Source organism: Rattus rattus, chromosome 13 (assembly GCF_011064425.1).
Source record: "Rattus rattus isolate New Zealand chromosome 13, Rrattus_CSIRO_v1, whole genome shotgun sequence".
NCBI classification, from domain to species: Eukaryota; Metazoa; Chordata; class Mammalia; order Rodentia; family Muridae; genus Rattus; species Rattus rattus.
In genome coordinates, this window is record NC_046166.1 from 6417936 (window position 1) to 6444902 (window position 26967).

The following is a 26967-nucleotide window of genomic DNA, read 5'->3' on the forward strand; positions in this document are numbered from 1 at the left end:
ATGTCTCAGTGTCTTAACATCCCCAAGGGTACATCTTGTCAGGGCCGCCTGGACTTCACCGTGTCTGTAAACATAAAGCTCTCACAGGTAATATACATTCCTGCAATAACACGTGTGGAATGTGCAATGTGCACATTCATCTAAAGATTCTCTGCTCTCTGTCCTAGCAGGTCTTTTTTTTTTTTTTTTTTTTTTTTTTTTTTTTTTAAATCTATGCCATTTGAAGGAATGCCATGATAAGTCCTGTGGATTCTGTAGCCAACAAGATTTATTAGCCATGTATAGCTGAAGTCCTGTCTGGAGACATTTTCATGATTCAGCAAGTCTCAGAGCTGTTCCCATGTAGGGGAATCAGTGATACAAGTTACCTGCTTCGTTGGTCTTCATGATTTCTTCCTTCCTGGGTGCAGTCAGGATCTTCAGAGGGTCTCCCACATCAAATCTAACTTTTATCGATTTGGATAGAATCCACAGCTTTTTCCCCCCCTGTGAAAACAGATGCAAAGCCTCTCCCCCAGCACAACACATTTCCTTCCCTCCCTTTTGAAGTTAGCACATCCTGAAGATAAACCGGCTGATTTAGTTCAGTCTTTCATACTCTAGTATCTCTCAATAGCTGTATTATCTATCTCATTAACACTTAAACATTTAAAGTCAATAAAGCATTATTTAATCTATCTCTGGGAGATTCCATATCCCCTTCTGTTCTATGATCATTTCCTTTACAGTCCAATTTGATCTCCCCATGATTGCTTGACCTGTATGATTGTAAGATGTATCTATAACATGTTTTATGCCATAACATCTAAATAATTGTCATATTCTAGTGGATACCTATGTTGAAGAATTATCCGTTTCAGTCTGTAAACACATCTCCAAGAAAGCCACCACTGGGGTTGGGGAGGTAGAGCGCTTGCCTAGGAAGCGCAAGGCCCTGGGTTCGGTCCCCAGCTCCGGGGGGAGGGGGGGAGAAGAAAGCCACCATCTCTAATATATGTGTATTCTCAGAATCATCCTTTTCAGAATTTAAGGCAGAAGCCTCTTAGAATTCTGAACATACATCAGTTGTATAATATACCAACACATGTACCTATTTAAAAATGTTAAACTCTATATTGAAACATATAAACTGTTGTATGACACTCTAGCGCATCGTTAAGCAGAGTTTTTAACTCAGCACTTTGCATCTCTGTGGGTTGCCATTCTAATTGCTCAAGCATTTGTGGCTTCTTCTCACCTGCAACTACCTTTTCTGCTGTTGCTGTAGGCTTCAGATGGATTCTTTTGAAGATTCTCCTTTCTGATTTGAAGAATCCTCCAACCTCTGTTCTATGGCCTCCAGTCTAGCATCCCATCTTCTTAGTCTTTTCTTTCTCTAAGTCTGCTTTATTCTGATCTTAAAGAGAATATTTACAACTACAATCATTATTGAACATGTAATTATTTGCATGATGATAATCAGAACAAAATTATACAGGGTCCAAGTGAGCTCTATCATTGCTTTTTCCCATTTTAAACATAGACAATATTTTCTCCCAAGTATCTACCAAGTCTGTTGACTTTTCAGCTTTTCCCACCATTTTCACATGTCTGTAGCTGGCTTCTCTCTGCCGCTCAGCAAATATGTCAGGAAGGCTGCTGGCTGCTGGCTCTGTCCTACTCAAGTCAGTACTCAGTGTGACTCTGGGCAGTTGTAGGCTTTGCATCATGGGCCTGAGTTGGACAGGGCAGCTCTCTCAAACGGGCTTTCGACTTTTCTCTGGACCATGCATGCCGTGCTTGGGAGAAGCCTCAGCTGCGGTGCTGCTAGGCTCCCATCTGAGAGAGACCGCGGAGCAGCTCTGGTGCTGAGTTAGCTCATGGTCCTTGCTTAGCCGACTGCCTTCTGCTAGCCTGGCTGCAGAGTGCTGGTTCCTTCTGAAGGACCTGGGCCTGTGAGATATACTGGGCCTAGACTCCTCTGTCTGTCAGGACCCTGCTAGGGAGTGCTTGTTCCTGCCTTCCACCTGGGACATTTTAGGCTCTAAGCCTGATTCTTTCTAAGTTTGAATTCTATGCTTTTCTGTCTGTACCCAAGTTCCCTGAAACGCTGAGACTTAATATATTTACATGAAGGTCATATATAAATTACATGAAGGATATAGATTTCTTATATATGAGTAAATATAAATGTGTAGTTATATTTGAATATATATTCAAATATATATGAATAAATGCCTAGGCCAATAGCTTTGGCTCTCTTTTGCTAACTCATAACTCAGTTATCCTGTTTAAACTAGTCTAGATCATGCCACATGGCTAGTTACCTCTCCTTCAGATTTATGGAACTGTCTTCCTCAGAATTCAGGACAGATCCTTGTCACTCCTGACTCTTTCCCAGAAATCCTCTCTCTACTGGTGCTCCCACCTCCTATTTTTTGCCTCTGCTCATTGGCCAATCAGCTTTTAATTGACAGGTGATGCATCTATTCAGTACAAGAGATTCTTTCAAGAGATTTTCCCTACAAATTAGTTAAATATTATTAAGAGATACAAAATAAAAATTATGTAATGGAAAATCAAGATATTTTAGAAGGAATCTTTATTCCTTCTATATTTAGTAATTATAAATCAACCAAAATAAGTGCAGGACCCCAGGAGAACCCCCATCGAAGCACAGAGCATTTAGCTCCTCTGTCAGAATGAATGGGCCCAGAAACTGGACGTTTATAACCAAGAAAAGCAGAGTTTCCTCCGGCGCTTCTCCCACATCGTCAAGGTGCTGCCTGAGGAGGAGCTGGGACGTCCAGAGACAGGGGTGCTATTACCCAGGTCAAGGAGGCAAGTACAGTCGGAGTCTAATAGTTGTCCAGGCCTTTCAGGAGCTGGTGGAGCTGAGGAAACAGGATGCAGCGAGTCTTCAGCGGGCCTTGACTGTGGGCTGGTGTAGAACTGCTCCAGGCTTTCTTCCTCGTGTCCGATGCCATCATGGACGCTTCCTCACTCACTTGACTCACAAATCTGCAGGTATCAGAAGCCAGGCATAGGCTTGGATGCCATCAACGATTCTCTGCTCCTGGAGCCTCCATCTACTGCCTGCTGAAGTTCTACTGCAGGGAGCAGCCCTACTCCCTGAACCTGCTGGAGCGCTGTCTACGGAGCTGCTATCAGGCTGAGACCCAGCAGGCTGTGGACCTCATCACAGCACCCCAGGGCCATGTGCATCTTGGTGGATACACTGAAAAGAGGTACAAATATGTTGTCAAGAACAAGGCAGCCTCTACTCTTTCCACCTGCCTACACAGCTGCTGTGTACATGGCAGGAATTGATGGGGAGGAGGAGCATGCTAATGCCTTGAAGATCCTGCTGGAGATGGGTGAGTTCTTTCAGGTCCGGGATGACTACCTTGATCTCTTTGCAGACCCCAGTGTGACCGGAAAGGTCGGCACTGACATCCAGGACAACAAATGCAACTGTCTGGTGGTTCAGTGTCTGCTACGAGCCACTCCTCAGCAGCGCCAGGTCTTAGAGGAGAATTTCGGGCAGAGGGACCCAGCGGATCTGCAGAGTGTGATCTTCAGGTACGAGGAAGACATTACAACCGCCTCAGGAGTCTCACAGAGCAGTGCTCTGCACCTGCCCCATCCCTCTTCCTGGAACTAGAAAGTGACCTCGAAATTGTAGAGGGAGGAATCTCAATAAATTATTGTTCAACAACAACAACAGCGACAACAACAACAACAAAAAACCCCAAAAACAAAAAAAGTTCAGGTTTAGAGGCTGGGTGTGGTGGTTTATGCCTTTAGTCTCTCAGCACTTGGGAGGCTGAGGTAGGCGGATCTCTGAGTTGAAGGCCAGCCTGGTCTATAAAGGAGCTACATAATAGACAGACTGTGTCAAAAACAAAGACAAAAACCCCACAAAACAATAAACACAAGGTTGGTATAATCTCGAATCAACTAAAGATAAAATTCATTTAAAAAACAACAAAAAATCCCCAACTTTATTAAACTTCCTTTGTCTTTTTTTATTTTTTAAGATTTATTTATATGAGTGCACTGTAGCTGCCATCAGACACACCGAAAGAGGGCATTGGATCCCATTACAGATGGCTGTGAGCCACCTGGAAGAGCCGTCAGCGCTCTTAACCACTGAGCTCTCCAGCCCCCCTCCTTGTCTTTAGGTGATCTTTCAGTACTTTTTTCTTTCCTTTTCTTTGTTTCAAGACAGGGTTTCTCTGTGTAGCCCTGGCTGTCTTGTCAGGTTCCCCCCCCTCCTCTCTCTCTCTCTCTCTCTCTCTCTCTCTCTCTCTCTCTCTCTCTCTGTCTGTCTCTCTCTCTCTCTCTCCCTCTCTCTGTGTGTGTGTGTGTGTGTGTTTTTAGTATATGTTGAAATCCCAAAGTAGGGTCTAATAGTCAAAGACTGCCTCAGCAGGAGGATGGACAGATTTGTAAGCTAGAGTGAGGGCAAGCAGGCAAAAGCAAAAGCTTTCTTCTTGTGTCTTTTTTTGTGCACCAAGTCTTCCCACCTCAAATGATCCAATTAGGAAAATCTCTCAGTCAGACATGGTGGTGCACACCTTTGATCCTAGAACACTGGAGGCAGAGGTAGGTAGAGCTCTGTGAATTTGAGGCCAGCCTGGTCTACATAAGCAAGTCCAAGACAGCCAGAGTTCGATTACACAGAGATACTCTATCTTGAGGGCAACCTCCATCCCCCAAATAGGAAAATCCTCACAGCTGTGTAGCTGCAAGGGTGTTAGTTGATTCCAGATGTAGTCAAGTTGACAGCCAAGATTAGCCATCACGGTAGTCAAGGTTACATACTTGGAATGACAACATAAGGTGAAATAAGGTATTTAGTAATTATTTAAATAGCTCAAACAGTTTTCTTGGTGATATACAATTTTTTTTTTATTTTTTATTTTTTGTTGTTCAGTTTAAAGCTACTTAAATATTTTGTTTGAGGTCAAAATTAATGTTTTTGTCCTTTGAGGGGTTAAAATATTTTTTAAAGATTTATTTATTTTACGTGCATGAGCATTTTGCCTGCGTGGATGTATATGCACCATGTGCCTGCCTGCTGCTGGAGAAAGTCAGAGGAGTTTCAGAGCTCCTGGTGCTGGGACTGGGGAGGCCGTAAGGCCCCCGTGTGGGTCCTAGGAAGAGAGCCCTGCTCTTCTCTAAGAGTAGCAAGTGCTCCGAACTGATGCGCCAGCTCTCCAGCCCCTCCCACACCCCAGGAGGTTTTGAAACACATACATACACAAATCTCTCTTGTTAAAAAATAATATGTAACAGATTGCAGCCATAATTTCACGATACCGTTTTGGTTGGTTTTTCTTGTGTCTTTGTAAAATAACCTTAGAATGACTAGACAATGACTAGACAGCAGCCATTACAGGTGCACATAACGTATCCCTGCCTAGAGCATACAAATAATTGAGGTATCTTAAAAGTTTTAGCATTTATATGTATATTCTGTGCCAAGTGTAGGTATACTCACCGTATACGTGCAAGAGCCACAGAGGGTAGCAGGGGGCATTGGGTCCCTAGAGCTGTGGTTGGAGATCTGAGCTGCCACGTGGATGCTGGGAACCACCTTCAGCTCTTGTGCCAGAACAGCGAGTGCTTTTAATTGCTGGGCCGTCTTTCCGATTCCAAGTGCATTTTTATTATTCTTCAAATAAAGAAAATAGAAGTAAATGCCTGAAATTTTATATTAACTATTCTAAATGTATAGTTCAGTGCTGTCTTAAATATGTTCATAAGTTTATGCAACTTTTGCCTCCATCTGTCTCCTTATCTCTTAAAAGTGAACTAAGAGTGAAATGACTACTCAATAATGACTCCATTTCTCTCTCTGCACCAACACTGTATTTTCTGCTCGTGATTTTGACTATTCTAGGTACCTTTATATGCAGAATCAATTGTACAGTGTATTTCATTTACCATATTGTTCTCAAGGTTTATCCATGGTATAAAAGTCAGAATTTTCTTTTAAGAAAATGAAATGTTAGTTACACTTTCACAGCAGGAATGTAAATAGAAGTCTCAGAATTTTGTGCACTGGGACTGTTTACCTCCCATGGGAAAACTGGAGGTGCTGAGCGGAGTGCAAGAGCCAACGGCTTTGTCTTTCAGAGCGGTTGAGACATACTTACTTACGACATCAAGGTAGAAGATGGGATTTGCTAAGAGAGCAAAGGCATAGGCTGGCGGGGGTCTCATTGAGGTGTTCCAGCTGGCTCATAGAAGGTCATATTCCAGTCAGTGATGTTCCCAGTGTCGTCCAGAAGTATAAAATATATATGTTAAAAGCTGCACATACCGCAGCTATCTGAAAGGCACACTTAGTCAGTCAGCCTACCTTCTCTGGTTAGGCTACGTGTTGCCACCTTTTCCTCTCACTTCTGAATTCATAGAAAACTACCAAACATTTAGGTAAGCTTATTGGCTTGCATAATAACTCTGTGCACAATGCTTTTCTTAGATGTATATTAAATCTGTATTTATAAATAGTGAGAATGATTTTGTAGAATTAAGGATTTTAGGAGTTGAATAGTTACATATTTTCAAACTGCTAAGGAGTTGTAAATTAATCTTTTGTTATTATGACATTTTACTTATATGTGCGTGTGATTGTGAACACATAGTGTCTGTATACACCTAGGCAAGCACTCATACAGAAAAAAATAAATAATAAGCTTTAGAAAAGACTTGTAGTGGGCTGAAGAAATGACTCGGGTGTTAGAGAGCATTTTCTGCTTTTGCAGAGAACCTGAAGTTGGTACAGATTACTTAGAGCTGTCAGTAACTCCAGCTCCAGAGAGTCTGACCTGGGACCTTCTCTCGGCCCATGGGAGCCTGTAACGATGTACTTGTGAACTCGTGCAGACGCCGCGAACACACACCAAGCCACACACACACACACACACACACACACACACACACACACACACACAAGTAAAAATAAATAAGTCTGCTAAAACCTTCAAGAGTGACCAAGGTTCCTTCATTTAGCCCCACCCTATGTGAGGCTAGGCTTGAATTTGCAGTCCTCCTGCCTGAGCTCCTCTGCACACATTAACATTATGTATGACCACATCTGTCTGTCTCTTTTTTTTTTTTTTTTTCTTGGAGCTGGGGACCGAACCCAGAGCCTTGCGCTTGCTAGGCAAGCGCTCTACCACTGAGCTAAATCCCCAACCCCTGTCTGTCTCTTTAAAGTCACATTTCTACCAACATGACCATTCAAGGTAAAACTAATTTAATTTCATTTTGTTTATTGTTATTGAAGTTTTATTTAACATAAAATATTAAATATTTTCAGTGACAAATGTGTCTTATCATGTTGCCTTCAGATGGTGCTGCTATCTTCAGTCCTGTACAGCTATCCAAAAATAGTGTGGCAAGTAGGGCTTTGCAAAATGGATTGTTAAATGATAAAGTTCCATAATAGCAGGTTAAAGTCCAAACTCCTTAGGAAGATGACGTAATCTTTGATTGTCATATAAGTAATAGCTATCTTATTAAACTGTATTCTGTAAAAGAGTCCATTGTGTATAGAATTTGAGTAACATACTTAGTAATAGGTGATACAACAAACCACTATATGTCACAAGAGACAGGTATGAGGATCTTGGATTTTAGGACAGGCTGGGCTACTGTGGTAGTTTGAGTATGTTTGGCCCATGGGAAGTGTGGCCCTGTTGGAGGAAGTGCATCACCATGGCGATCAGCTTTGAGATCCTATGGTCAAACTCCACCCAATATGGAAAAAAAGTGACCTGGCTGCCTTTGTATCAAGGTGCAGAACCCTTGGGCTCCTCCAGCATCATGCCTGCCTGGACAATGCCATGTTTTCTGCCATGATGATAATGGACTGAACCTCTGAAACCGTAAGCCAGCCCCAATTAAATGCTAAGAGTTGTCTTGGACATGGTGTCTCTTCCCAGAAATGAAACCCTAAGACAGCTACATATACAAACACGCACGCACGCATGCACGCATGCACGCACGGGGTCCTGGAGGATTTATTAGAATGGCTTACAGGCTGTGCTCTAGCTAGTCCAACAATGGCTGTTTTCTCACTCGAGGACCAAGAATGTGTTGGTAGTTCAGTCCAGGCGGCTGGATGGCTCACCTGCTCTTCAGGATGTGTTGGAATCCAGAAGAAATAGGTTTTCGTATCATTAAAGACTGCCTCAGCTGGAAAATAGATTTAGCTAGTGAGAGTGAGCACAAACAGGCCAAAGCAAAAGCTTTCTTGTAATATGTCCTTTTTTTTTAAAAACACTTTTAATTTTTTATTGGATATTTTTTAATTTGCATTTCAAATGTTATCCCCTTTCCTTGTTTCCCATCCATAAACCCCCTATCCCATCCCCCTCCCCCTGCTTCTATGAGGGTGCTCACCCACCCACCCACTCCACCCCACCTTCCCACCTTGACATTCCCCTACACTGGGGGGTCCAGCCTTGGCAGGACCAAGGGCTTCTCCTCTCATTGTTGCCCAACAAGGCCATCCTTTGCTACATATGCAGCTGGAGCCGTGGGTCTGTCCATGTGTACTCTTTGGGTAGTGTTTTAGTCCCTGGGAGCTCTGGTTGGTTGGTATTGTTCTTATGGGGTTGCAAGCCCCTTCAGCTCCTTCAGTCCTTTCTCTAACTCCTCCATTGGGGACCCTGTTCTCAGTTTAATGGTTGGCATTTGCCTCTGTATTTGTCAGGTTCTGGCAGAGCCTCTCAGGAGACAGCTATATCAGACTCCTGTCAGCATGCACTTCTTGGCATCAACAATATTGTCTGGGTTTGGTAGCTGTATGTACATGGGCTGGATCCCCAGGTGGGGGGCAGTCTCTAGATGCCCTTTCCTTCAGTCTCTGCTCCACACTTTGTCTCCTTATCTCCTTCTATGAATATTTTTATTCATAGAAGGACTGAAGGATCCGCACTTTGGTCGTCCTTCTTCTTTAGCATCACATGGTCTATGTATTGTATCTTGGGTATTCCAAGCTTTTGGGCTAATACCCACTTAATCAGTAAGTGCATACCATGTGTGTTTTTTGTTTGTTTGTTTGTGATTGGGTTAACTCACTCAGGATGATATTTTCTAGTTCCATCCATTTACCTATGAATTTCATGAAGTCATTGTTTTTTTTTTTTTTTTTTTTTTTTTTTTTTTTTTTTTTGAGCTGGGGACCAACCCAGGGCCTTGCGCTTCCTAGGCAAGCGCCTACCACTGAGCTAAATCCCCAACCCCAAGTCATTGTTTTAATAGCTGAGTAGTACTCCATTGTGTAGATGTACCACATTCTCTGTATCCATTCCTCTGTTGAAGGACATTTGGGGTCTTTCCAGCTTCAGGCTATTATAAATAAGATTGCTATGAACATAGTGGAGCATGTGTCCTTGTTATATGTTGGAACATCTTTTGGGTGTATTCCCAGGAGTGGTATAGCTGGGTCCTCAGGTAGTGCAATGTCCACTTTTGTGAGGAACCTCCAGACTGATTTCCAGAGTGGTTGTACCAGCTTGCAATTCCATCAACAATGGAGGAGTGTTCCTCTTTGTCCACATCCTCACCATCATCTGTTGTTACTTGAGTTTTTGATCTTAGCCATTCTGACTGGTGTGAGGTCGAATCTCAGGGTTGTTTTGATTGCATTTCCCTGATAAACATTTCTTTAGGTACTTCTCAGCCATTCGGCATTCCTCAGCTGTGAATTCTTTGTTTAGCTCTGTACACCATTTTTTACTAGGGTTATTTGGCTCTCTAGAGTCTTAACTTCTTGAGTTCTTTGTATATTTTGGATGTTAGCCCTCTCTCAGATGTAGAATTGGTAAGGATCTTTTCCCAATCTGTTGGTTGCCATTTTGTCCTAATGACAGTGTCCTTTGCCTTACATAAGCTTTGCAGTTTTATGAGTTCCCATTTGTTGATTTTGATCTTAGAGCATAAGCCATTGGTGTTTTGTTCAGGAAATTTTTCCCCGGTGCCCATGTGTTTGGACTCTTCCCCAATTTTTCTTCTATTAGTTTGTGTGTATTTGGTTTTATGTGTAGGTCCTTGATCCACTTGGACTTGAGCTTTGTACAGGGTGGTAAGAATGGATCGATCTGCATTCTTCTACATGTTGACCTCCAGTTGAACCAGCACCATTTGTTGAAAATGCTATCTTTTTTCCACAGGATGGCTTTAGCTCCTTTGTCAAAGATCAAGTGCCCATAGGTGTGTGGGTTCATTTCTGGGTCTTGAATTCTATTCCATTGATCTAGCTGCCTGCCTTGGTACCAATACCGTACAGATTTTATCACTATTGCTTTGTAATACTGCTTGAGGTCAGGGATGGTCATTACACCCCTGCCCCCTGGAGGTTTTTTATTGTTGAGGATAGTTTTCACTATTCTGGGTTTTTTGTTATTCCAAATGAATTTGCAAATTGCACTTTCTAACTCTACAAAGAATTGAGTTGGAATTTTGATGGGGATTGTGTTGAATCTATAGATTGCTTTCAGCAAAATGGACTTTTTTACTGTATTAATTCTGCCAATCCATGAGCATAGGAGATCTTATGAGCTTTTCAGTTTCTTTCTTCAGAGACCTGAAGTTCTTGTCATGCAGACCTTTCACTTGCTTGGTTAGCGTCACACCAAGATATTGTGTTATTTGTGAGTATTGTGAAGGGTGTTGTTTCCCTGATTTCCTTCTCAGCCTGTCTTTTGAGTAGAGGAAGGCTGATTTGTTTGAGTTAGTTTTATGTCCATCCACTCTGCTGAAGTTGTACGGCCACTAGAAGGTGTGGCCCAGATTTGTGTGAGTCCCACCTCAAATAATCCAGTCAGGAAAACCTCTCACAGGTGTGTGTGAGTCTTCCCACCTCAAATAATCCAGTCAGGAAAATCTCTCACAGGTGGGCCCGATGCCTGAGTTTTAGTTGATTCCAGATGTGGTCAAGTTGACAGCTAAGATTAGCCATTCTTTTCCTGTTTGCTTTAGAGAATAGTTTGAAGAAAGTAATGTCATTTTATCTTTTATTACTGCTTCAATATTACTGCTCAGTATAGATCTGATTAGTTTTTTTTTAATATCCTTATGATTCCATTTTGTTAGGTCATGAGTATCTAGAAATTAGTCTGTTTCTTTATTTTCCATTTTATTGCAATTCCCTTTTCAAAGTATTACCTATTGGTCCTCTGGGTTTCAGTGATATCTGTTGTATATACCGTTCACCTCATACTTTATTAATTTGGGTCTGTGCTTTCTTTGGGCTAAGGATTTCTCTACCTGAATTTTTTTCAAAGAACCAACTCTTTGTTTTACTGACATTTAGGAGGTGTACCATCCCTTTTGTCTCCATTTCATTTGCCAAATTTATTATTTCCGTTTATTCTAATTTTGGGACTGGTTTATTTTTGAAGATTTTGAGGTACACTATAAAAAATTTTTTTTTTGAGACAGGGTTTCTCGGTGTAGCCTTGGTTGTCCTGGAACCCACTCTGTAGACCAGGTTCCAAACTCACAGAGATCCAGGTGACTCTGCCTCCCCAGTGCTAGGACTAAAGGTGTGCGCCCCACGTCTGATGCAAGTAGTAATTTTTAATGAATATAGTACACGTACACACTTTTCACTTCTGAAAAGGAACACAAGTTCACTTGTTGGACTGATACGTAGACTGTCACATTTTCAGTGTTATGGAAAATAAAAGCAAACCAGATCATCTGGCTTGGGTTGATAGCTCAGGTGGTAAGAGTGCCAGTTCAGCATGGTGAGTGTTTAATTTCCAGCACTGCATAAACCAGATGTGATGTTGCATGCCTATAATTCTTGCACTTGAAAGGTGGGCGAGGGAGGGTGAAACATTCAATGTCATTCTTTACCACCTAGAGAGTTTGCGTGTAGTCTGAGATGGGTAAAACAGAACAAAACAGGCACCCTACCAGATTATTAGAGTTGTTTTTTTTAAAACAAAACTGTTCTAATCATTAATACCTGTGATGCCACAGTTGCAAGTTTCATGTATTAACTCCTTTTCCTCATTCCACTTTAATGATCTTCTGTAACTGCTTCAGAGGAAGAGTTTTCAGTAGTGTCTGGATGTTCTTTTATGTCCCCAGTGGTTTGAGGGTAGCACTTAGAGGAACTCTCTATCAGCCAAGTCCCTGCTTGCCTTTTAAGGCCAGAGCTTCCTTTTTGGACGCCTTGAGGCTGTATCAATCACCTTTTCTCCTGGGTGGGCACAGCATTCTATGTACTCTTCTTATATTACAGTTCTAATTATTTGTTGGATGTCCCCTGGCTCTGTTAAGCTGTGAGCTCAAGGTTAGAGACTTGGTTTTTTGTTTTTTTGGTTTTTTTTAATTGGATATTTTTTTATTTACATTTCAGATGTTATTTTCTTTCCCAGTTTCCTGTCCATAAGCCCCCATCCCTTCCCCTTCTTCTATAAAGGTGTTCCTCGTCCCCAACCATCCCTCCTTCCCGCCTCCCCACCCTGACATTCCCCTACAGTGGGTGGCGTGGGGCAGCCTTGGCAGGACCAAGGGCTTCTCCTCCCATTGGTATTCAACATATTCAACAAAGCCATCCTCTGCTACATATGCAGCTGGAGCCATGGGTCTGTCCCAGACTTGTTTTGTTTTTCCTCTTCAGTACCATACAGACACTAGATAAATTACAACTGAAGACACAAAAATGCTAGGCTGGAACTGCATTTGTAAAGTTATTTTTATTTAAAAATGTAAATTTCCTGTAAATGAGAAACAATTGTTTCCTTAGTTCTCATTCTGTCATTCCCATACTTAGAGCCTTCTATGAGGATGAAAATCAGCCCAAACCCTGTGTGACCAGCACCGCCTTTGTGATTGCGTGCTTGCCCACTTCTGCCTCTTTCAGTTGTTGTTCACACTCCTTCTATATGGGCCTTTGTGCCTCAAGGCTCCCTCAGCCTCACTGATCTTGTGTTCACGCCAGGCGCTCCCTTCCCGTTGCCGTTTTCTTCATGGTGCTTATTACTATACGACATGTCCTTGTTTTTAGCTAGTTTCAGTACATCGTAAGACTTTAAACCATATTTAATCAATACTAAAACTGATATATCTACTTAAGAATACTTTGGTATTGCTCCTTGCTAGAGAAATAGAAGTGTGTTCACTAATGCATTGTTGCTTGTATTTACCGTTGGGAAACCAGGTAGGCAAGAGCTGTCTTTGTCTTTGTTGCGTGAGCTTTTCCTGGAGTGCTAAAAACAAACACCCACCCTCCCTAGATAAGGTACCAACTACGGTCCAGCTTGGTGAGCTACTGTGTTTATTGGCTTGTCACAGAGGGGTTAGGGGCTCCTTACAGGACTGTAGGGCACTCCAAAACAGCAGCGTCACTAGGTCTCATCCCGGTGTGGTGGCTCCCTCACGGGTGTATGTCCCAGGCACTGTATACTCCTGAGAGCCTGTACAAAAGTAATATACACTCGGGAGGGAGGTGTAGGCAGAAGTGGCTGGAATCTCAGGTGAGGGTCTATTGAGCCTCTCTTCCCTTTCTCTTGATCTTGAGGGTCTTTTGCAGTTAGTCAGAGCTGCTCTGGTGAAGATGGTGAAGACTGTTTGGAGGACAGACTACACTCTTAACTGTCATGGCCTCCCTCGTTACTGGAAAGGGTGTCTGGATATATATGATGTTAAGTGCAGGTATGTGGACAGCAAACGGTTTGGAGGCTGTTTACTTTAAAGGTGAGAAGCCAGTATCTTATCATGTTTGTTGTTTGCAGGTCTTTTCTCCCTCCCTCCCTCCCTCCTTCCCGATTTATTTCATTTTGTTTTAGTCTCACTCTGGGAATGAACTCAGGGTCCTCCTGTTAATCCTTCCAAGGGTTTGGATTCTAGCATGTTCTACCACATTTGAAGAACAGGGCTTATTTTGATTAATGTTTTAGGTTAGCAAGGTCCCTCTCCTCAATGTCACTTTAAAAAATTACCTTTTAAAAATAAAAAGTAAAACACACATGCACATAAAAAATTAAAAATCCTAAAATGTCATAGTAATTTATAATATCCATTCTCCCAAGGAAACCGAGCAGCTTCAGGTATTTGGCAGTGCATTCTGCTTTCAGCAGAAACGTCCAGGGCTGAGACACCAAGCCGTTTGCTCTCATTCTTGTGGGGTAGTAGACATGAGAAGCAACTAGTTCTTAGGTTTTATGTGGGAGTGGAGTGGAGTAACTCCATTTCCATTGCCCTGGGGTGACTGACGAGAGTGTCCCTTGCAGGACTGCAGCTTTGGAAACAAGTCTGTTGATTCCCTTGCCTCTCGCATTGTTAATAAATGTGTGCTCTGGGCCTGCTGCATCTGGGGAAACCTGGGGAGAACCTGTGCTCTCTTAGACAGGGAGACAGCTACTGGGGTGCAGGAGGACCTTACAGTAGACTTTGTGGGTTTTTGTTTTCCTTCCCCATCCTTCTTAAATATGGGAGATTTTAGGGAAATTCTGAAAAGTGTGTGTGTGTGTGTGTGTGTGTGTGTGTGTGTGTGTGTGTGTGTGTGTGTGTGACCTTTACTGTTTCACTGAATGGGATCGATAGGGGCAAATTTAGGAAAATTGGACTCCAGTAATTTTAGAATGTATAGTTAGCTTACAAGAATGTTACATGAAATCCTTTACTAGTAAAGATAAGCGTGTCATATTCGCATGAAATGTAATTGGTCTTTCGTTGAAGACTTACTGGATAATTTGAGTCTTAAACTTCAGTTATAGAACCAAATGTACAAAATAGAATAGAATGTACTTTAAAAGCTGGGTGGAATATTTTTAGCACTATGGCACAAAATTGAAAGTACTGTATTTATAAGGAAGAAGAATAGTAGGGGGCTCTTCATAGTCTTAATCCTTCACTCATCTGTACTGAATCAGGTTGTGCTACAGGACTGTCATGCAGGGACGTGTTCTGAGAAATATGTTACTAGGCAATCTCATTATAGGGAGAACCTCCATGAGCTGAGGCATCTGTGAAAACCACAGTTCTGTAGGAGATTTAATCTAATGGACCACTGTGTGTTGTACACAATCTGTCATCTACAGAATGTTGTGTAGCATATGGTTGTAGGACAGGAAGAATACTCTTACCAATCATTACTTTTTCTTATGTGCTTTCTTTTTAGATCATAGTCTTAGAGTTAAGTCCCTTTCTCTCCTCCCGGACAAAAGTCTCCTCTACTCTTACCTTAGACAGTGTTTCTTTGTATAGCCCTGGCTGGCCTGGAACTCAATCTGTAGATTCAGCTGGCTTTGAACTTAGAGACCTGTATGCCTCTGACTCCTGAGTGCTGGGATTAAAAGCATGTACCACTATACCTGGCCTTACCTCAGTTTTGAAATTGTGACTGAAATAAAAATAGGGGGCAAGAGGCTGAGATGTGGCTCAGCGTTTAAGAGCACAGCAAGTTCATCTCATTTCCATGGATAACGGTAACTTAAGTCAGTTCCCAGCTTGTTTGTCTCGATGTTTTTGAGTTATTTCCAGTTTTCTTTTTGTTACTACTGCAAGTAGAATCATGAAACTAATGGCAACAGACTTGTTTTGTATTAACAAAAATGTTGAGACTTTTTTCTTTTTGGAGTTAGCATTCTTGTGAGGGTAGACTGGTCTCCAGTCAGTCCCAACCTTTCAAGGTGCAGAAGGCAGTGGGATTGGGTGCATAGAGTAAGGACTTGGAGATGAAGGCACACATCGGCCTTCCCTCTCTCACTCTGTCCCTGTGCTGTTGAAGGTAGTGTAGAAAGGTGTCTAACTGAGTTAGAAGGAAGGAAGCCTCTGAAGATGCCAGTAGACTAACATGTGGCTAACCATGCTGTTCAAGTCCCAGGCCTGTGTATGTTCACAATTTGGTCAGCTTATACATTTTAATTGGCTGTTTGGTAAACTTCCACAGAGGAGTGTGACAAACATGTACTCACCCCCAGTAGGCTACTGCCATCACACTAAAGGAATGATTCCAGCAAACTTTGTGTGGTGAACCAGTGAGTTTATTGGGTTCATATATGTGATGCCCTCCCCCAACAGACACAGCACTGAAATACCTCACTCTAGCATGGGAGGGCATCTCTGTAACCACACAGATAGAGTTCACCCTCAGCTTTCAACTCTGTTTACTGCAGCACCGCCAGGAGCCGGGGCAGGATTATACGTAGGGTCAGGTGGAGTCCAAGGAGTGCATAGCTGGACTCTCAGGTGAGACCGTGATGATTCTCCTCATTTGTTCCTTCTGTAAGAACTTCAGAAGGCCCAAATTTGAGAGTGTTTTATAATCACAGCTGCTCTGATTAAATTGTAATGGCTGTTATGCTGGGAGACCAGTGTTATATACAACATTGACTAACATTGATTTCTGAACTTTTAAATATTCTTTGTTCATTGATAGAAATATAGCCATATTTTTAAAAGTCGGCACCAAAAATGACTATTATATATATATTTGTGTGTGTGTGTGTGTATATATATATGTATATATATATTCATATATATGTGTGTATATGTGTGCGTATATATATATGGAGTGTGTAAATGTATTTGTGGGCACATTTATACATATACTGCCTGTAAATGGATGTTAGAGGACAACTTCTGGGAGTTCATTCTCTCCTATCTTGCTAAGGCAGGATCCTTATTGTTTCTGCTGCTGTGTACTCCAGGCTAGTTGGCTGATGAGCCTTGAGGTGATTTCCTCTGTCTCTGCTTCCTGTCTTACCATAGGAGTGCTAGAATTACAGGCGTAAGACCCTGCATCCTTTGTGAGCTGCAGTGATGGCAGTTGGGTTGTCAGGCTTGTGTAGCAAGGGTCTTTTTACCTGAGACATCTCTGCCCCGAGCATTGGTTTATGTATCGGATGCTTAGCAAGGGGTATCAACCATGGCACTCCAGTTCTGTCGTTAGAATTTCTAAAGAATTTTTATTTGCAATCTTAAGATGTTCTGTGGTTGAAGTTTACAGTGTTGTGCGAATTTTTTCCCTTGAGGAGGCAAACAGTGCCTGCTTCCTCATAAAAGCCTAGTGACAAACCAAAGTAGGAACCCACCAGAATTCACCCTGTGGGAATCAGTGAGTTTACTACCTTTACTCACAGAGCATGGGTGAGGGCTCCTGGTAGGAGCATGTGTGCCCCCTCCAAGATCTTCTGTAAGTAAGGCAGACTTGCATACAGATGGCTAGCAGGAACAGTTGGAAGTTGAAACAGTTCAGGGGAGTTTTCAAGCTTCTTCACTTACTCTCCTCCCATAAAGGAATGTTAAAAGCCCACAGGGTCTGTCATGATTGGTACTTGGAAGCAGGCTCAGCGGATCTCATGAAGATGGTAGCTGTTTACCTTGGAGAAATCAAATATTACCTATCTTAACAGTCAACATTTGTAATTATTATCCTTTTTTTGGGAGAATTTTAGAATATACCTTGGATTATGTTCACACTTCTCTAAGTATTGTTTCCATTAAAGTGCTTTCCTAACCTATGAAAGAAACCTAAATGGAGTCACTAAATAACAGGGAAGACAGTGTCCCAGCTAGACACTTTTTGCTATCAAGTGGAACCTCCAGTAACAGGCGTGGGTTACCTCTAGTTGAGTCATTGGCCAAAGGACCCTGTGTGGGCCCCTAAACAACTCAGGCTATTGCCAAGGCTGTTTGCTGGTCTCACAAAGTGAAGGAAACAATTACATATCTCATTGAACACAGAGAGGTTGAGCTGGTGCCTAAGTAGATAGAGCCTCCCTCTTACTGACTACTTATTCATAGTACCAGAAGTTAGTCTGTATAACACCCAAGGAGAAGGGTAACTACAGCCCAGCCACACACCCTGTGATCTACAGCAGCGATCTCACCGCATGATATGCTTGGACAGTAGTGACAGAAACACTGTGGGAGAAACCAGTTACTCTTTGCTTGGATTTAAGGCCCACGTTACAAGATGGAACCCATGGCTGACAATGTTTGGGGGGCTAAGAATCTGAGATTGAAGGACAACTGGTAGAAACCTCACAAAAATCAAACAATTACATTAATGAGGAGGCAGCATAAAAGCTCAAGGCTTAGTAAGTTATTTTAAAAGAAAATATCAAATTACTTTATTAAAAATTACTCCATTGAAACTTGAAGTATTGTGCCTGGTATGTGTGCATACCTATAATCCAAGCATTTGGAAGGGAGGGACAGGAAGATCAAGAGTTCTAAAGTCATCCTTCATTACATGGCAGTTTGAGGTCTAATTTTATCTCAGAACAATACAAAAATCATTATTTAAGTCTATTAGTAATTTCTACACTAACAACATATTTACACTAATTTCTACACTAACAATACAATTAAGTAAGTATCCTTAGACTAGTTAACTCTGTAGTCTTTAATCCTAAAATAACTGTTTCTCAAAACAACTCTAGAAAGATGGTAGCCTATGCCTCTGTCACCGTCTTCTAGAGTCATGTTGTCCCTTTCTGACAGCACTTAAATCACAGGCTCTTTCACATCAAGGGCATAGAACTTAATCAACTTTACATTCCGTAAACCTCCTAGAACAGTGCTTCACACCACAGCACTTGACGTTGGTCGTGCGCCTTTCTGTATTAGACCAGGATGCCCAGCTCACTAATGCCTAATCCTGTGTGCCCGGCGTGGCTGGTAGAAGAACTGGAGGGTCCGTCAGAGAGGCCTGCAGACTCCTCAGGTAGCATCCTAAGCATTTGACTGCTTTCCTGGCTTTCCTGGAGCATACTGGTGGGGTTAGAAGAGGTGAGGTGCTCTTTATTGCAGCACACTACTTTGCTGTTTATACTTTAAAGGCACTTACTGCAAGTGTAAACATTATCTTGGCAGTTTGGTTTTTCAGATAGTGTTTATAGTGTTAATATTTTGCTAGAAAATTAATTTTGCTTGAGTTAGTTAAAAGCTTAATGCTTTCTTAAAAATCTTAAATAGCACTTACTAACTTGTCTGTGTGTACCGGTGAGTGCGTGGACGCCATGGCATCCATGTGGCAGTGTGGAGGTTAGAAAACAGCCCATAGGAGTCAGTTCTCTTTCTACATGAGGTCTTGGGATTCAAACCTGAGGTTAGTGTCTTTACACTGAACCACCTCGTCACCCGGGGGTGGGAAGGACAAAACTTTAGGTGCTTGTTACCAAACATGATGATCTGAGTTCCATTCCCCAGGATCCATTTGGTAGAAGAAAACTGATTGTCACAGTTTGTTCTGGCCCTCCCATGCATGTCATGACCTCCACTCCCCATACATCAACCCGTGTAAAATTAAAAAACGAAGCTGAGCAAGCCATGGAGCCCAAGCCAGCAAGCAGCGTTCTTCAACGGCCTCTGCTTCAGTTCCCACCTCCAGGCTTCTGGCCTGACTTCCTCAGTGATAGAGGTGTGACCTGCAAGTCAGAAGCTGAGATACATTCTTCCCTCCCCAAGTTGATTATGGGTAGTGTTTTATCACACCAACAGAGAGGCAAACCATGACTTTTTCCTTCCCTCCCTCCCTCCCTCCTTCCCTCCTTCAATTCTTTTTCTTTTTGTTCCCACCCCATCGCCCGCCCCCAGTTAGCTTGGAATTTGCTATGTAGACCAGGTTGGCTTCAGACTCAGAGATCTGCCTGCTTTTCTTTTGTACTGCTGGGATTCAAAGTGTGTGTGTTGGAACCAAACTTGGATCCTCTGTAAGAATACTCAATGCTTTAAACCACTAAGCCGTCTTTCCTGTTCCTTATTCTCTATTGTACTTTGCATATGTACACATGTGTGCCATGACACCCATGTGGAAGTCAGAGAACAGCTTTTGGGAGTTGGCTTTCCTTCCAAGGGCCAGGATTGGACTCAGGCTGCTAGGTGTTTTAGTTAGGGGTTTACTGCTGTGATCAGACACCGTGACCAAGGCAACTCTTATAAGGACATTTAATTGGGGCTGGCTTGCAGGTTCAGAGGTCCAGTCCATTATCATCAAGGAGAGAGCATGGCAACATCTGGGCAGAAATAGTGCAGCTGAGAGTTCTACATATTCATCTGAAGCCAGCTAGGAGAAGACTGGCTCCCATGTGGTTAGGAGTAGTGAGTGTTTCATTGCCCACCCCCACAATGATATACTTCCTCCAAAAAGGCCACACCTACTCCAACAAAGCCATACCGTCTAATAGTGCCTTCCCTGGGCCAAGCATATGCAAACCCCACACTAGGTTTGGTGGCAAACATCCTTACCTGTTCAGCCATCTTACTAGCCCCATAGAGAAATATCTCTTGTTTGAATTCCAGGAAGATCTAGGACCAGCTCTTGAACTTCTAAGGATCAGCGTTTGCTCAGTATCCTCACTTTGGCTTCAGTTGTCATCCAGACTTACTTGGCTGTGTCTGTCTCCTGCCCTCGTCCAGGGCCAGCTATTTCAGATAGAGCAGGTCTCCAGGAACAGGTGGGTTATATGCTGATATTCATCTGTTTGGAATCTGCATCCCTCTTTACTTTGTACTTTCCCCATAACTGCTGTCACCACAGAGGACTTCTGCTGTTTTCTAGCCTGCCTAAGGGCGCTTTCCTTAGGGCTTCTGCACCTGCTTTGTGTTCTGCCAGAACATTCTTCCTGTGGAGATGAATGTGATTAGATTCCATGCTGCCTTGCGGTCCTTCCCCAGAAATCATCTTAGTTTGACTAAAACTTTACCCTTTTCCAATATTTCATATTACATATTTATCATATGTAGCGCTTTTCTCCCTTGCTAGAGTATATGTTTCTGTAGGACAAAGGGTTTTTGTTCTGTGTTGTTTCCTGGTCTTCAGTCTAGAAGATGGTCTGGCCTATAGTAATATTCAGTGAAAATCTCTTAAGTTTTTTTTAGTACCCTGAAAACTATAGAGATTTTGATTTGGACATGAGATATTGTCTTACTTTGTTTTTTGTTGTTGTCCTAAAACACATGACCAAGAACAGCTTGAAGAGGGAAGGGTTTATTTAGCGACAGGTTATGATCTGTCATTGACAGGTTATGTTCCGTCATTGACGACAGGTTATCTGCTGTCATTGACGATAGGTTATGATCTGTCATTGACAGGTTATGTTCTATCATTGAGGGGGGACAAGGCGGAAACTAAAGGCAGGGTCTTGAAACAGAAGCCTCTGAAGAGCATGACTTAATGGCTTTCCTTCCCTGGCCTTTTGCACTACCTTTCCTACATATCTGTCTAGGGATAGCATTGGACCTTCTTGTATCAATTAGCAATTTAAAAATGTCTCCTAAACACAGGCTAGTTTGATGAAGACAATTTCTCAACCGAAATTTTCTTTTCCCAGCTATATATAGGTTTGTATCAAATTGACAAGAATTAACCCACAGAAGTATCTGTTCATATAGCCAGAAAACAACTTTGGGTCCTTTGGTCTGAAGGGGATATGTACTTCTAGGAATTTGTCACAAAATGAAGAGTTGAAGGAGCAACAAGAAAAAGAAGTCTATAAGCCAGAGCCTACAAAACTTGCTTCCACCAGTGCCGTGGGAACCTTGACAAGTAGGAAACTATGCTTTTGCTAGTTCTGCACCTGGAACCTGATGGGTGCATTGCTGATGGCTTAGAAATGTAGATTTTAGGATTGGTGCTTTGAGGAGAGAGCCAGAAGGGTAGGTGTGAAGCTGCCTTCCAATATATATATTATGTAGCTGTGGTGGTCTAAATGAAAATGGCCCCCATAGACTCATAGACTCATAGGATTGTGGCATCATTGGAGGTGTGGCCATGTTGAAGGAAGCATTGAGCTCAAGCCAGGCCTAGTGGCTCACCGTCTCTTCCTACTGTCTGTGGATCCAGACAGAACTCTCAGCCATCTCTCTAACACCTTACATGCCTGTGTGCCACCACACTTCTGTCATGATGATAATGGACTGAAGCTCTGAGCTGTAAGCCAGCCCCAGTTAAATGTTGTCCTTAGAAGAGTTGGTCTCTCTTCCTAGCAATAAAACCCTAACTAACATAGTAGTGTAGTAGACAACATTTAATTTTACATGTCGAAAACACGCAGATATAGGACAGATTAAGCTGAGTAGTGTGGACTCTGACACCAAATACTAGGCTAATATCTTAGATCATTCCTGAAACATAAGAAAGCTGAGGGATAATCTTAATTTAGCCCAGTCACATATATGTGTGGACCACAAAGCTGAGCTAAGCTTCTAGAAATGGCACTTAGCAGGAAGCAGGTCTAATCCGTGTTTATGATCTCTTAGTGGGATTAAGTGCTCATTTCCTTGAGTTCATTAAATCTGGGTTTAGGTCCCAGACTACAGTGACTAAAGCAGCCTCTCTTGGAGCATTGTTAGGGCCCTTCTGTCTCAGGTGTAGGATGCTAAGGCATGTATGGTAGTTTTTATTTAATGTCCTCCCCTCTCTATTGCTAGCCTTTCCCTACTCCAGGACTTAGTGCCAGGATTGAGTTATCTCTTTCTGTCTTTTCTTCACTTTATGACTAAGGACACTAAAATCTAAACATACATGATTGTCAGCCACATTTATGTTTATGTTCACAGTTAATGGCATGAATCTGTTTAATAGCTAGCTTTAAAAAGTCTACTCCTTTTATTATGAAATAAAATCTGTCCTGATCGCTTTAAATATACAGTTTCTTGAGATTAAATGTATTCACATTGTTTTGTGACACTCATTGCTGTAACTTTCTGTTTTGTAAAACTGGAAAGCATACATACCCATTAAATAGTAAACTCTTTCTACCCTTTTAGTTCCCGGAGAACCACCTTTCTGTCTTGAGTCTCTGAAACTGACTACTCTTGTTACTCCATGTAAGTAAGGATTCGCCAAGTCATAGGGTATTTATTTATGACTGACTGGCTTCACTTAGCATACTGTCCTCAAAGTTTATTCACGCCATAACTTTGATATTAACATACATTTATGCGTCAAAATTTCTTTCCTTTATAAGGCTGAAATAAAATTTTTTATAATCTGTATTTTATTTTGCTAATTCATTTGAATTACAATATTTTTCTCTAAACAGAAGCAGAGAACAGTAAGATGTTAGAGATTGGTGTTTCTGTGCCCTTTGTCCTTTTCTGTTTCTTCGGCTCAGTTAGGAATGGCCATAGAGTCTGGTCCTTAGGTCCAGGAGTACACACTGAGAGATCAAGAGTCCCTTCCCGCTAGCCCCACCTAAAACAAAGCTTGAGGCTCTGATCAGAGCCCAACCTGACACTGCAGTGAGGCCCCATCTTAAAACCAACATGGGGGGTGGGGCAGAGTGGTAGTCTATGCTGCTGATTGCATTTATGGATTTAGAGTTCTGCCTTAACTTATGTTCCCAAAATGCATATACTGTCTTCTCTCCTTAGAAAATAACCATCAAAGGGATTTTGATATTTAAAAGTATCTTTAAACTGGGCGTGGTGGTGCCTGTCTATGATACCAGAATTCTGGAGGCAGAGCAGGATGACAAGTTGGAGGCCAGCCTAGTGTACAAAGCAAGGCTCTGTCTTAGTAAACTAGAGAGCAGCTCCTCTCACTGAAGAGCTGGGCAATGTATCCATCCCTAAGTCTTAAGTGCTTAAATCATCCATTAGGTTGGCTTCATTTCTGTCCTTGTTCTTGTCTGGATCCACTTGACTGAGGTCACAGACTTACTAATTCGGATATACTGTGTTTATTAAAACTGTAGCTAGGGGGTTGGGGATTTAGCTCAGTGGTAGAGCGCTTGCCTAGCAAGCGCAAGGCCCTGGGTTCGGTCCCCAGCTCCGAAAAAAAGAAAAGGGCAAAAAAAAAAAAAACAAAAACTGTAGCTAGTAGCAACTCCCTGATTTTCTGATAGAAATTTAAAAATTACTTAAGCCAAACAAACTAAGAATGAACTTGTATTACTTTGTTTACCATAGATCAGATTATTTCCATAGTAAAAAACAACCAGCTTTACCAAAACAAAACAAAATCCCCAAACACCTGCAATAATATTTTTAAAAATGATTACTATTGTGTATATATAACCTGTATGACATGCATTTGTATAAGTGGGGCATGTGCACAGTAGTGTGCATCTGGAGGTCAGAGGACTTTTGGACATTGATTTCCCTGTTCCTAGTGGGTCACAGAGATCTAACTTGGGTTGTCAGTCATGTATAGCAAACACTTTAGAAAACGAAACAAAGCCGACTGAGCCGTCTCCCGCTCAACCTGTTACGTTGTTTTTGATTTCCTTTGTTCTTTGTCAGTTTTCTAAACTCTGACAGTCCTAACAGTCTACTTTATATTGGAGAAAGGGTACCCTATATCCTGTATAAAGTACAGTATAGAGATGGGGGAGGAAGGCTTTCTTTATGGACTGCTAACTTCTGCTGTGGTCGCATGTGGTCTTCTGTAAACGCCTTCCTGAATTTGAAGTGCAGCTCTAGAAACATAGCTCTTCAGGATACTGAGAGAAAAGATGTGAAGTTAAAGGAAGTAATGTACTCCTTTGCCTTTATTCCTGCATTGAAGTTGCTCTGCCATTGAGGTGGTTATGGGAACCTCTTGCAGGAAGGTGCTGTGGTGACATCTGTGACTTACAGTTGAGAGGGCAATCCCATCTCACCATATCCTCAGACATTACTCAGAAGGCTTACAAAGTCTTCGTTAGGAATTATTATAAAGCTGAGGTATGGTTTGGAAATTCACTTTTCCTTGCTCCTCTTTCTCTGTCTTTGACTCGTTCTTTCTGACTGCCATTCATTCTGCAAATAGCCATTGTTGCCGTATACTACTCCAAAGAGACGAAAGGCTGTATTATTGTGGGAAGGGAGGAAATTAAACAAGCACAAGGAAATAAAGGAAATGGCTATTGTGATAGATGCCGGACGCAGGTCTAAGTGATAGGAAGGAATAGGACGCAGATGCTTGTACTTGACGTATACAAGAGACGTTTATATGCTGCTGACTCTTGGACTAAGATGTGAAGAGCAAGAATGAGTTCTGTGAAGAGCTCTAGGGAGGAACTGGCACTTGGAAAAGCCCTGAGAACCACGCAGGGCTTGTTATAGAAACAGAAACAATGAATATGTCTTACAAAGAGAGTTTGTTTACTTCTCTAGTTGGCGTCATGGACCAGGGAGAGCAGGGCCTAAAAATGAGACGGACTAAATAAAGTCTAATGTAATAGCCAACTTTATCCAGAGCATCAGACAGTTTATACTCTGAGTAAAGTGCATCAGAAGGATAAGACACATGGCACAATCATGTTTTTCCATGGAGGCACATGAATAACAACACATGAATAACTCACTCCGGTCTGCTATGCCTGGGAAGAACATGAAAACACATTCCAAGAGCAGTCCCATAGTTTTGAAGAAACTGAAGTCAGAAGATTTTTGTCTTGTTTTCTTGGAGTTTTCTCATAAGTACTCAGAGCCTGGAAGACTCCTGGAGAGCTGCTAGTCTTCAGTTCCTGTTGGAGGATGAAGAATCTGGGTTCTGATGCCAGAGAAGGATGGCAGTCATAGTAGCAGCAGGGTAGAAGCCCTTAAACATAGCAGGGAGTGAAAGGAGACAGGCAGGACAGCCCCGGGCAACTCTGGTTGGCTTGTTTATGTGCTTGAGACCGACTCTGTAGATCAGACTGGCCTCAACGCACAGAGTATATTTGCTTCTGTCTTGTGAGTGCTGGGACTAATGCTGTGAGCCACCGTGCCTGATCATCTATGTATTTGAACTGTGGCAAGAAGTTGCTGCCCATTTAGGAGAGTATGTCTCCCCCCTTCAGTTAGTCCTGGGAAAACCGTTCTGGACCTGTCCCAACATAGTTGGTCTTAGATGTAATCAAGTTGACAAGCAAGGTTAACTATCCCAGAAACAAAAAGAGGAGTTTGAATGGAGAGATGAGAGAATGGCAAACCGGGACCAGATCTTACAAGGACTGAGGGTCCTAATATGGCAAAGCTTGGTCGACTGTGTAGCACTGAGATGAGGAAACCTGAGGAGAACTATATTTGGAAATAGAATTAGAGTTCAGTTTTGTTTGCATATAAAACACTAAATGGAGATCCCAAATGAGTTAGTTGGACACAGGTGTCTGGGGTTCAGAAAATGAGTCCAAATAATCATTGTACTGAGTCCATAAGTTTGCATTGCAGTGATTAAGAAGAGAATGCCAAGTGTGAATGTATTTAAAAAAAGTGACCTCAATATTAAACCTTGTAGGATTCCAACCTTTAGAGTCAGGTCTTAGCAGAGGCCACAGAGGAATTATGGCCACAGTAGGAAAAGGAAACCAGGAAAGCAAAGTCATAGTTGCAGAGAGATAAATGCTTTAGGGACTTGAGGTTTGCTGTTTGTATTGCGGTGTAGAGCAGAGCAAGGAGAGCTTATACGATAAGAGGGAAACACTGGATTTAGCCATAGGCTCTTGGTGATCTGGACAAGCAGTGCCAGCAACGTAGAGGAAGACAAAGCTGACTGAAACGTCTTACTGTGGAATGAAGCAGAAGAGAGGCCAAGTCATTTTGGCCAGGGGGTGGGACAGGACACAGAGAACCTTCTTTTATTGTTGAAGTGACAGCATTAGAACACGGTTTTGATGTTCCTTTGAACCAGTGCAGTAGGGCTTGTACAGGTGGGAGAACTGCACATGCCACGATGCTATAGAGCAGGCAGGAAGAGGAATGTCATTGAGTAGTTTTGTCCAGAGCAGGGGTCCTCAACCTCTCCAATGCTGCCATCCTTTAATACAGTTCCTCATGTCGTGGTGGGCCTTAACCGTAAACTACGTATGTGGCTGCTGTTGTGAGTCATAATGTCAGTATCTGGTGTACAGGAGATCTGCTATGTGACTCCTGTGGAATGGTCACTCAACCCCAAAGGGGTTATGACCCACAGATTGAGAACTGCTGTTCTAGAGGATGAAAGAGAGCAACTGCAGCGGGTGTGAGAGTAAAGGAAGCTTATTATTTTGTCATTCGCATGACTCAGCAGAATTAACTTTAAAAAAAACCACCTCC

At 42.3% G+C, this 26967-nt stretch overlaps 1 protein-coding gene and 1 pseudogene across 1 annotated transcript in view; both read left to right on the forward strand.

The window, feature by feature from the left end:
* LOC116914929 overlaps window positions 1-26967 on the forward strand; it is a 31349-nt pseudogene continuing 4382 nt past the window's right edge.
* Sfmbt1 (Scm like with four mbt domains 1) overlaps window positions 20140-26967 on the forward strand; it is an 81325-nt gene continuing 74497 nt past the window's right edge. Inside the window, exon 1 of the mRNA XM_032919444.1 lies at window positions 20140-20420. The gene's annotated coding sequence lies outside the window, so the exon portion shown is untranslated. The remainder of the gene's footprint in view (window positions 20421-26967) is intronic.